Here is a 12,794-nt window from a genome sequence, read left to right on the forward strand (position 1 = left end):
ACTAGTTGGTTTTTTTTTTTTTAATGTGCTTTCCAAATATAGGAAAAAAATTCAATAAATAATTCCTGTTTTAAAAATAAACATATAATATAGTAATTTGAGATAAACACATTTGATCAGGATCATTTGGCTCAACTTTTCACACATTGTACATATAATATTTTAGATATATTGTTATGATTACCAAAGTTGACATTGAGTTCCAAACACCACGTGAACATATTGGACATGAGATGGAGCTTGCTTATCATGATAAAGTTTCATAGGCTGCACATCAGAATTTTCAATACAATTTAATATATTCTTCAACCATTTTAAGACACAAACACTTACAAGGTAACATTCTAACAGGCTTAACCTTTTTAGGACCCTAGGCCAAAAATAGGAAATCAGGTCCATTTCAAAAAAATTATAAAATATAATAAAATAAAATAAAAGTATATGCAAATAATTCTATTAAAATAATACTATTTTTTTAAATAAATATATTTTTTTCTAATAAAATTACAACAACAAAAAAGTTTTCATTCAAACAACTCCTATATTATAATTAACTATAAAAACACAAAAAATTATGAAAAATAGGTTTTATGAGCATTTTGAGATGTAAAATAATTAATAACAACATTAACATTAATATTTTCTAAAAATTCCTTCTTGATCAATAGAATTATAAGATCATTTAACCGTTCTTATGACATTGATGACTTTAGGTAAGTTTTAATCAACTTTAGCTTTGAAAAAAAATCCTTTCAACTGATGTTACAGTCTCTGGAACCGTAAAAAAAAAATCTATAAGCAATTAAAATATTTGGATAACAATCTGTAAATTTGACAAACTCAAAAATTGTTTAATTTTTGAAAAAAATTATAATTTTTCATGAGTTTTAATGCTAAAAAGAGTATAATTTAGGAATTAAATGAAATTTTGAGTTTAAAGAAGTAAAGGAATAAACTACGTTTATGACAAGTGAAATGTAAGAAATTGAAGGGCTTTTTTTGTTTTTCTATTTTTTTTCAACTACAAACTGTAATTAAAAGTTAAAATTTTTGTTATACGTAAAAGAAAAACACGGTTTTTACTTTGGGTCCCTTTCAAGCCTGGATCTTGGGCGGTCGCACTTCTAAACTAACCTCAGGGTTGGGCTTGCATTCCAATTTCCTCACTATGGTCATTGCATGAATTAAGACAATATATAAAAATAATAAGAGAACCCTAAGTCTAGTAAAATATAAATAGATCAATAGTCCAATTAGACGTTAATATTATTCTGGTCTCGAAAAAAGAAATCTATTAGCAAGAGCTCTAAAGATATAAGAGTTGGTTAGGCTTAATCAATCCAGTTTCAATAATAATGTATAACATACTTTTTCTTTGACATAGATAAATACCTACTAGGTATCATGTCACTTCAACTCTGAGAAAATATTTCAATATTCCTAAATCTTTCATATGCAAACATGCATGCAAATATATCTTCAATTGTCTAACAACTTTATGGTTATTTTTAGTCATAATCAAGTTGTCATTATATACTAAAACAACAATTGAACTCCTAACCTTTGCAACACAAATAATGAGTAGTCAAACAAAGATTTTCATAATCCAAAAGCTTTTAGTGTATAGGACAACTTTTCAAACCAATATCTAAGTGCATAATTAAGTTTGTATAATGATTTTCTCAGTTTATATACTATCTTTAGTAATATTAAAAGCAAGTAGTATAGTAAACACAACTAACACTACTTGCACTATCATCATTTTTGCAATGTAAAGAAAGGTCTCCTATAGTCAATTCTTTTCTCCTAATGGTTTCTTGAAATGATCAATTAATTTTTGAATCTCTCTATTATCTCATCTAATTGTTATTTAATATTATAGACACATTTGCATCCTAAGGACATTTCCCTAGAAGATTAAGATGTTATTGTCCTTGTTTATCATTTTCAAGGGCATAGACCTCATTTTGCATGTCTTCTCTCTATCGGTGGTCTTGGAATGCTTCATTGTAGGTCATTAGTTCCCTTTCTTGTTTAAGAGTTGCAAGAAAGAGTCTATTACTCAATGCGTCATTATCATAATTCACATAGTGTGTAATAAGATAGAAAACAATTGGAGATATGCTTAGAGAAGGTGACTAATTAGATAGACTAAGTTTTAGATGATGTTGGTGACAAAATCATGTTGTCTAAAAGAAGGTTTCTTGACTTTACGCCTTTTTCCCCTTTGTTCTCCTCTTAGTCAATGTTGGATGCTTCTTGTGTGTCTCTAGGTGAGTTATATATGTGCGTATGCGTGTGTGTCCCTTATCATTAGTATTGGATGTATCATATTCAAGACATGTATCTAGTCTTTCATCTTTATATGCATAATATGGGATGTTTATTTCTCCTTTGTGGCTATGCCATAAGACTCCATTATAAAAGCAATTACTCAACTGATTGAAAAGATACTAATTTTTAGTATAGTGATTTAATCTAAAGCTCAACCCTACCTAACCTTAAAGTTGTCACAATCGAGCGGTCGCAACGGTACGGCGAAAACGTGTTTAAGAAAAATATCTTTTAAGAATAAAAACATTTTTCTAAAACTCAGAGGAGTCGTCACCAAAGTTTATTTTAAGAAAACCTTGAAAAAAAAACTTAAACATAATATGATTTTTGAAACCAAAAATGAGTTCGGGAGTCATTTACGTGTAGAGAAGGTATTAGTACCCTACAATGTCCATTTTAAAATGGTTATCTTAAATTAATTATGCAAATTTATTTTAATTTTAAAAAATATTTGTTTAAACCCTAAACAATTATTATTATTATTATTTATTTTAAAAGAAGACAAATTATTTATTAAAATATTAATGGATACCTTAAAAAATTATTTTAAAAATTATTTTGACTTGACGGGTCTTGTTTCCACTCCTACGTATCCATGAGTGCAATGGGATTTCAAAGCCACGTACTTCTATCTATAAAAATTATGAAATTGGTTGATTAAAATTAAGTTTAGTAAAAGAAAATTTATTTTAAAATTAAAATTATTTTCATAAAATTATAGTGTTTAAGATACAAGATAACGCGGTTATACATATACCTTACGAGAAACAAATACAGATAGTGAAGGGAGATCACACAACTATAATGCAAATCGTTAAAATATTTTATTTGTAAATGAAGTATTTGAATTTTAATTTTGATTATGATTAATGTTGAAAGAAATTTAAGATAGCGTAAGTTATATATAAACCTCTTATAATTTATTATACTATCGAAGATAATGTAAATTACACATCGATATAACAAAAATTTGTATAGTAAAATGAAGAAAATACTGGTTGTTTAATTTATTAAATTAGAAATATGATTTAAGAAAATTTAAAATATGAAATTAATTCTATTTAATGAAATAAATAAATATATTTAATTGATTAAAAATTATTTAATAAAAAAAAATTAAAACTTTGTTTGATAAATTTATATTGTATAGAACTTAAAATAATGTTGATACACATAGATTCTAATAATTTATAACACGTAAAGGTAGAGTTGCTACACATTAACATTATAAATTATTGTGTTAATAAAATAATTTTTATTGATTAATTAGTAAAATAGTAATTATAGAGAATATATTTTGATTGATTATTAAGATAAATTTTTTAATTAATTAAAGATAACATATGATAAATTAATATTGCCTAAAGTGTAGGTAACATAGGTACACGTAGACTTTATTAATTTATAACACACAACGATAAAGAAGCTACACGTTAATATTATAAATTGATACATTTATTATTTATTTATAATTTACTATTTCTGAAATAAAAGAAAATAAATCATAAATATAAAATTGAATTATATTAACATCTACAATAAATAAAATAAAATATAATAATTCTTAAGAATGAATAATTAATGTAAAATTAAGATATAAATAATAAAATTACAAGAAAAATATGAAGAGAATTTATTATTAATATTAGAGTGAGATAAAAAAATTTGTATGGCATTCTATCAACATTAATAATTTTTAATTATTATTCTTATTATTATTATTTGAAAATAATAATAATAATAATAAATATAAAAAATATATATTGAACAAAATAAAATAAAATAAAGTAAAAAAAGAATAAACAACAATAAAAATAAAATAAAACAGAATAACATAAAAATGAATAAAAAAAATAAACTAAACAATAAAAAAAATTGGATTAAAGGAGTTGGTTCGATCGGTCTACTCCTAAGCCTATTGGATTTAAAAATAAATGAAAATAAAAAAATAAAAAAATATTTAAAAAAAAAAGTTTGACGTTTTGATTTGACATATGTTGTAGCGTATAATCTTTCTCGTTGGCTAGTATGCATCAGACCTCTTGTCCGCTGGCTAGTGTGCAGGCTTTCCAACTTTTATTTTAAAGCAACTAATATAATAATCATAAAAAGAAAACGAAAAAATTAATAGTTTTGAACATTTTTTTTACTATCATTTATTCCTTTTATCATATTTGAGATTTGGTGGAAGAAGTATGAAAAGTTTTGCAACACAAACTTCACGAGTATAGAAATATACCTTCGACTTTGATTTTGTTAGTCCTGGATCTAAATGGCAAGGAAGAGTGATGGCCAAGCTGAAATAATTTAGGTGTGCTTCTCCTTTCCTTTTGTGTCCAATTTGTAAATTTTTGTTGCTCTTTTTCTTTTCCTCTTTTTTTCTTTTGTAGATCTCCCCCTTTGAAATCTTGTTCTTCTTAATAAAAAGCTCTTTCTTTGAAACTTTATCACCTCTTCTTCAAAAAATTTGCTTTCGTACTCTAAAAAAAATATTTAGAATTTTTTTTTGCTACTCCTTAAAAACTTTTTTTTTCTCCTTTCAGATCTCTTAAAGAAACTTGTTGCCTCTCCCTTAAAATTTTATTTTGAAAGCTCGGTCTCTCCTCTCTAAAAGGTTTTTACTTTCCTTCTCAGAAAAAAAAACTCCCTCATCTGATCTCTTACTTGTGTTTTTATACTGAGTCCTATTCTTCATGTTTTAGAGTTTTACATAAGGATAAGTTTCTGAACTTTTCCTTTCTTATGTATGGAGTTTTGCTCTGGGAGTTGGGTGTAAGTTTGTATAGTGTAGTATTTCCTTTTTAGAGGCAAATTGATTTTCCAAGATTTTTCTATTTTCTGTTAAAATAACCCTATTATTTTATTTTATTTTATTTTACATTTAAGAGCAAAAATTGGTATTCACAAAAGTAATTCATCCAATCCCAACCTATTTTTATTTAAAAAAATAGTTTAGCCCTGACCCTAAAAAATATAGTTTCAAGTTTTCTATTGGAGTGATGCATAGACAAAGAGAAAGAATTATCCTATTCATGAGAAGAAGAGAACCTTAATCTCCATCTCTTTTGTAACCCAAGTTTATACAGGGCTTGTACTAGGCTATTTAACCGTTTGGATAGATATTGTATATTAGTACAATTTGCTTATAGTTTATATGTTTTTCCTTTACTGAGTTTATTTGAATGGTGGATATGAATTAACTTAATTAAATGAGTTTAGCTTTTAGTTTTTGCCATTATTAGTTTCGTGGAATACATGAGGACAATAAATTAAAATTTGACTCTATGATAAGTTCATATTTTGATGTGTTTTATGACTTATAATTATACACCTGGAGCCTATTTTGTGAGTGTTTCACCCTAATTTTATTGTTAATTTTCAGAGTTAAGCATGAAAGAACCACTAGTGCATTATAAGAATATTTTGAGCAAAAATCAAATAATTGCAACTAACCTCGCAAGAGAGCACGAACATGTTTTGCACTTGACATGGGCATGCTTCGTTATCTAGAACGACCGTGCTGGATGAAGATACACGATTATGCTAAACAAATCTGTGTTCAAAGTTTAAATTTTAAACCATGCGGGAGTTTTTATCTAGATTGAGATTTGAAATTTAAATGAAGATGTCGGCTGAGATTCTGATAATGAGCAAAACTAATTTTCATTTGAAAAGATAAAGCTTAGCTGCTAAAGATCGAGTGACGATCGAAGAATTCAGTGCACACCCTATATAAAAAGACCTTATACTCCTAGAGAAAGGCCTTCTACACATAATCTTCTTCCCCTAAGTTTTGACTTGATTAACTATTAAGAATTATTAGAGATCATTGCCAAAGATGACGAGTGATCCTTCAGAGTCTGAGCAAGTGATTGAGCACCCATTGGAGAACGAGAGCTACTTCTATCCTTTTTCTTTTAGGTCCTTTTTCTTTTAGGGCCTTTTCAGTTTGAATTCTCCTTTGAGTTTATGGATTTGTTTATCATACTTTTCATCGTTTGTTTTGTTATGAGTAGCTAAATCCATAACTAGAGCTATGATAGATTTTATTGCATACTCTATGTGATTTTTATATTTAATAATGATGTTGGTTTCTTTTTAATATTTTGGTTTATATTCTATTGAATTGAATTTTACATGTTAAGAACTTATCACCTTTAGCATCTCATTGTTAGTTGCATTGTAAGCAGCCGTACCATATATAATTAATGGAACTATAGGATAAAATGAGATAAGGGATTAGGTGGATCAAACCTAATTCTTCTTTTCCAACCATTATTAAATTAACAAACTCATAAGCTTGTTATACTTTCTCTACCTTTTGTCTTGCATGATCATTGAGGGTAATTGTCTAAGAAAAAGAATATTAATATTGCATGATCATTAGGTGTTAATAGAATAATTATGAGTAGTTGGTAAATATTAAATAAACTAATATTGAAATTAAACTAAAAAAACATAAAAAAAAGTGTAATAGGTGAAATTATATGCTTTAGGCTCTTTTCATCTAATTTTTATCAAAAATTACTTTCATGTCTTTTCAAATGCCCTTTGAATTTAAATTCTTCTTGTTTTTAATTCATTATAAATCCTTTCTATTTAAACAATTAAATCAAGATGTTCTTAGTACTTGAAAATAATCTATGTGGGATGATAACTTGGAAACTCAATTTAAAACACTTTATTACTTTTCAATAGGTACACTTGCCCATGAATACTCTGCATCTTCTATGTCAACATGGATAGACTTGTAAGAAAATGTAGAATTTGAATTTTATATGAAAATTTTTTTTATTCAATTCTCTTTGTTATGTGGTCCATTTAAGATTTGGTATAATTTTTTTTTTTGTAATACCCTCATTTTGTTATTTATTATTATTACAATTTATTTTATTTGTTTGTGCATGTTGTTTGAAATTAAGAGTGCTTAATTAATATAAATTGTAAAATATATTGTTGTAATGAGACAAGTCATCAAAAATCAGGCTTTTTGGAGCCCTCTCGCTGTAGGGAGAAATAGATAAAGATGACCCAACAGTATTCTCGTTGTAGCTAGGATGACTGACAGCAAAGGGAGAATATTGTCTAATTTTTTTGTTGTAGTGAGAGAGTCGTGAGTTTGAAAGATATTTAAAGAACCTTCATCTTAAAAACCTCATTTTTAACCAAGTCATCTTTCCTTCTCCATTCTCTTTGTTCTCCCCCTCTCCCTTCCCAAAAAAAGCCTCCAATAACTTTGGATCTCCCTCAAATCTGGGCTCAAACGTCCATTCTACTTGAATTTAAGTAAGTTTTTGAAGCTCATCCCTTAAATCTCATTCCTATTTCTATGTTTTCTCTTTTCATAATAGTAATCTACCTTGTGATGTTAGGAAAAATTCTAGTCCTTGGATAGTATTTTTGGTCAAGATGTGGTAAGGGGAGTGTTCTTATGCCTTAGTTTTATTTCTATATGTAGTGACCTCAAGAGAACCGAAATAATTACATGGTGAAAAGTGGATTTTTGGTATAAAGAAGAGTTTTGAGTTTGTTTGAAATCACTTAGAACTAAATTCCTAGTAAAAGCCATGAGCTAGAACGAGTTCAAGAAGTTCTATAAACAAGTTACTCAAGATATATATATATATATATATATATATATATATATTTGATATATTAGGTTATTACTTCTCTGAATATTATATGTGTTGATTGATAAAAATGTAGAAAATGTTAAACTTTAGGTTAGAAGACTCTATTAAGACTGAAAGAAATATATTTACCTACTAACACGACTCACAAGACAAGGTAAACAACTTAGAAAGACTCGACACTAGTTGTTGTAACTTTTGAAGGCCTAGATGACCTAATTGAACCTGTAGAAAGAGAGAGCTATTCACAGTCGAACCAACATGAGTCATCGAACGAAGGTGATATAGTTCATGTGACTCACATATAGTGCCAATTATCTATCTCGAGCTTCAATCCTGCAAGAAAACAATCTTTAGTAAAAAAAACAACATAATCTAAAGTATGAATAAGATGACTAAGGGATAAAAGATTAAAAGGAGATCCAAGAACAAATAAGACATTGTCAATATATAAGGATAGAAAGGGACGAAATAGTATTAATACACTAAGATTGTGTTTGAAAATCATTGATTATAGTAATAAAAGGTAAATAGCCAGAGGTAGAGAAAAGAAAAGAGATATTTGTTACCATTGATATGATTAGTGGTGCCATAACCAATAATCTATGAACTAGGAGATGTAGAATAAGAAAAATCAATAAAGAAGTTACTCGAGTGTACAACAAAAGCAATGTAACTAGAGACCTCACATTCCTTATACTATTAGAGAAAATCAGAAAGGATGGTTGGAAGGCACCTGAGATGCAAATGGCAAAAAGGTAATCTCCAAAGGAGATGAGGGAGTAGCCTATTCAACATTCATGATATGATGAAAATAATCATGGAGAGCAAAACACTTATCAATAGTGTGGCCAAGTTTATGACAATGGTCACACTCAGGACGACCTTTACCTAGTTTGCGGGAGTGGCCAATATCACCATGGTGAGAAACCAAAGCTATAGAATCAATAAGGACAAAAGCTGCATTTGTATTAACAAGAGACTTAAACAATACACAGAGTAAGGTGGACCAAGAAAAATTCATAGCAAGGACAATGAGTGAACTCAATTTGATATTGAATCATAGAGTAATCAACATGTAGTCCATACAAGGCTAACAACATAAAAAAAATGTCTTATGTTGCTCAAATTCTTTTGTGGAGGTATTAGTAGGAGGGAATAGTTCATTAAAGTCATGAAGCCAAAAGATAAAGAAGAGCAATGACACTAATTAAGTTCTAAAAAATCTCATAGACATTAAATATCATTAGTAGAGTTTCTTAATCTGCACCCAAATAGACTTACAAGTTTGATGATAATAAAATATTTGTTGCAAAGAAGGATGAATAAGGGACTTGATAATGTTGCAAAGTTTGGCATCTATCTTACTCCACTTATCATTGTCAATAGTAGCATATTCTTTCTTGGTGCTAAGGTGGTCTCCATAACCTTGGCCCTTGAGTTAGAGCTTGTTGTCAGAGGTCAAGAATCATTATTGTAGCCATCTAGTTTCTCCATAGAGAATTAGGCAATGACATAATTGGTGAAAATTGATGTATTAGCTAGTAGAGAGAGACAATTCCAATTATCAAAGATGAATTAGCGATCAAACACACGTTTATGCATGATTTCTAGAAAAAAATTTCATAAATAGACAGTTGACTTATCAGGTACGATATGCACGAATTTAAGGTTAACCTTTCACTAGGCTCTAATATCATGTTGAATTTGGACTTTAAGTCTAACTCAATCTCAAAAGCTAACTCATAAGATGAGAATTACTTTAACTTTTATAAGTTCTTATTTAGCTATATCTATAGGTAATGTGGGGCTTCAACACATCCCTTTACGCTCAAATTTTGACATCTATAGCATAGAAATTATAGAACTTCTTTTTAATATAGAACAAGATAAGTTGTGGGACCATGTAAGTTATAATGAAAAATCTACAGGGCTAGGTTAATTACACTAAGGAAATTTGCTGAGCCATATTTTTTGTAGTCAAGAGTGGCCTAATATTAGATTTACAATAGGCTTTGATACTATAACAAGAGAAGGAAAAACAAAAGAACATTGATGAAATCTATGTCTCAACTACAAAATAGGTTGAATATTCATATTGATAATAATAATATAAAAATTTATTACAAAATATATAGTTACCTAATTACTATAATTACAAATATACTAATTTTTTAATTCACATATTTACACATATTTAACACTATAAATTTTAATTATAATATACTTATATAATACATGTGTCCTTATATTATATAATTAGTCATGTCAAGGTCTTGTTAGAGTATCCATGTGGTTATTGTTGATTCCTTCAATTAGCATTTCTCATAAATAATTTGAATAAATAAATGATATATGTCATTCATTTATTCATTTGCATACTAAATTTATTGTAAATTTTATTTGTACATGAATGCTAGTTTCCAATACACTAAACTTGCTATAATGAAGTGTTAAATTTGGAACAAGTTATAAAGTGTTGAACTTTCACTACTATTTTTTTTTTCATTTCTTGATGTTCAATTTATTAGTATAAGTTTTTTTTTTGTTATATACAAAGTTTCTTTTGTCTTCTTTTTAGAAGGTATTGAAATTGATAGAGAGCTTTCTAAAATTACTTTAGCATATGTACTATATAATTATTTTAGCATATGTACTTTGATTTAAATATTCATAGTGTCATATCAGTACCTAGAATGAATATGTAAGGTTGGTATTATCTTGTCTATTTTAGTACTTTTGTCTAGTTGGTTGAAATTAACAGTTAAAAATTTGAAAATGAAGTTACTATTTACTATATGTTATTATATGTCAGTCCTATGACACATTATTTTAAAGCCAAATTGCTCCTTTCATGGTATTCAATTTTAATATTAATGTTTCCTAGAAAATATTTTAAGAATAAAGTTGTTGACTTATCTTGCATGCTACACATATTTTTAATGCTTGAAGTTTGGCTCTCAGGCCAACAACTATTTTGTGCAATAATGACTTTTGAGTTTTAAGTAAGTTGGTGACCATTTGCTTTACTGAAGTAAGTTGAAAACTCCTTAATACCTAAGATTTTATTTTATTCATTTTTTTCACTTGTTTACATATTGACAAGCTATCAAGGCATATAAAGACAATGGTTTAATTGTGTTTGTAGCCTAATATTTAATATTTTATTAATTGTGATTGATCTTTCTATTTGCTCAAAGTTATATAAAACTTAAAATATTTTCTCATTTTGTTACTTTGTAACATTTAAAGAAACATACATATTCTATTATTGCCAACTTGGATCAACTTCTTTGGTTGATAAATATATGATATATTAGAAGTTTATTGAGTTCATATTGAAATAATAAGTTTTATGAATCCTGAAAAGTCATTATAGACACTTTTGACATATCATTACATTCACTTTCATGATTGCAACCAATTGACACATCATATTATCTGCATGGTATTTTATTTTTTTCAACTCTGTATGGCTAATGTGTTGGAAAAATGAAATTAACATAAACTTTTAATTGAGTGTGTCAAAATTAACTTAATTATCTTGTTTTTAGTTTACTAATTCCATGCATTCACTTGGAGGTACTAGTTCACTCAATTTCTTTATTATTTCTTTAGATTTAGGGAAGAAAGAGTTAATAAAAATATCTCATAGTAAAAAATAGAAATTTCTTATTTTATGAAAAGATGAAATTTGCTAAAATATTTTCAACAAGCTAAGGACAATGATTGACTAAGTTAGGAATTATTCACGTAGATCTCAAAGCAAACAATGTTTTACTTGATAATGAGTTGAACCTCCAAATTTTACACTTTGGCATGGCTAGAATTTTCAAAGGAGATCAAAATGAAAGCAATAGAAAGAGAATAGTTGAAACTTAGTAACTGAATAATTTTTTTCCAATCAAACTAAATTCATAACTCTTATTTTTTTCAATTAAGAGTTTCATTTCAAAATGTATTGTGTAGTGGTTATATACCATATATGCAACTAATTTTTTGAAAAATTGATATTCTTAGCTTTGAAGTGTTATTGGTAGAGATTATATCTAGAAAGAGAAGTAAAAGGTATTATAATTATAACCACAATCATAATCTCATAGATCTTGTAAATATTGAGGGACAAATTGTTAATTTACATTTATAAGACATAAGTACATTCTATATGATGAGCAATATAATGTGGTATAGGCATAGGAACTTTAAAAAATCAAAAAACTACTAGAAGACTCTTGTTTATGGTCTTTTTAGCTTTGATTGCCAACTTTGTAAAAATTGGCAAATATTTTCTAAAGAAAGGTATGGATAGTTCATATAGAATAGTCTTAATCAAATTTGAGCATAGTTCATTCTTTATACTGTCTGTGACAAGTTTAGTTACACTTTGTATACATACAAATATCTAGTCAGTTATGTCTCATCTTAATGTTTATATAAATATACTTATGGACAATAGTTTTGTAAATTGTAGGCATCATTATTCAAATTTGGAACTTAATTATGAATTGTCAATATGTGTGTTATATTTGTTAGATATAAAAATCATACATGCTTTTGCATATATATATATATATATATATATCTCAAAGGCACCTCTAATTTCTTTCCTGATTATCTTACTTGTGAATATTTACAGGATAGATAGCATGCCTAGAAAGGTAACAGCCCCTTTCAGGGGTGGGACATCTAGAGGAGGAAGAGTCAGGCTTGCCATCTAGTAAAGATTTGTTTTGAGGCAAGATTTTTAATATCTTTTTATAAAATTTCCTTAGTAGACTTGCAGTCTACTCTAATGAGAAATTTTTGATTTAGTAAATCAGATTGAAATTT

This window comes from Abrus precatorius, unplaced genomic scaffold (assembly GCF_003935025.1).
Source record: "Abrus precatorius isolate BTA unplaced genomic scaffold, Abrus_2018 Scaffold2, whole genome shotgun sequence".
Lineage (NCBI taxonomy): Eukaryota > Viridiplantae > Streptophyta > Magnoliopsida > Fabales > Fabaceae > Abrus > Abrus precatorius.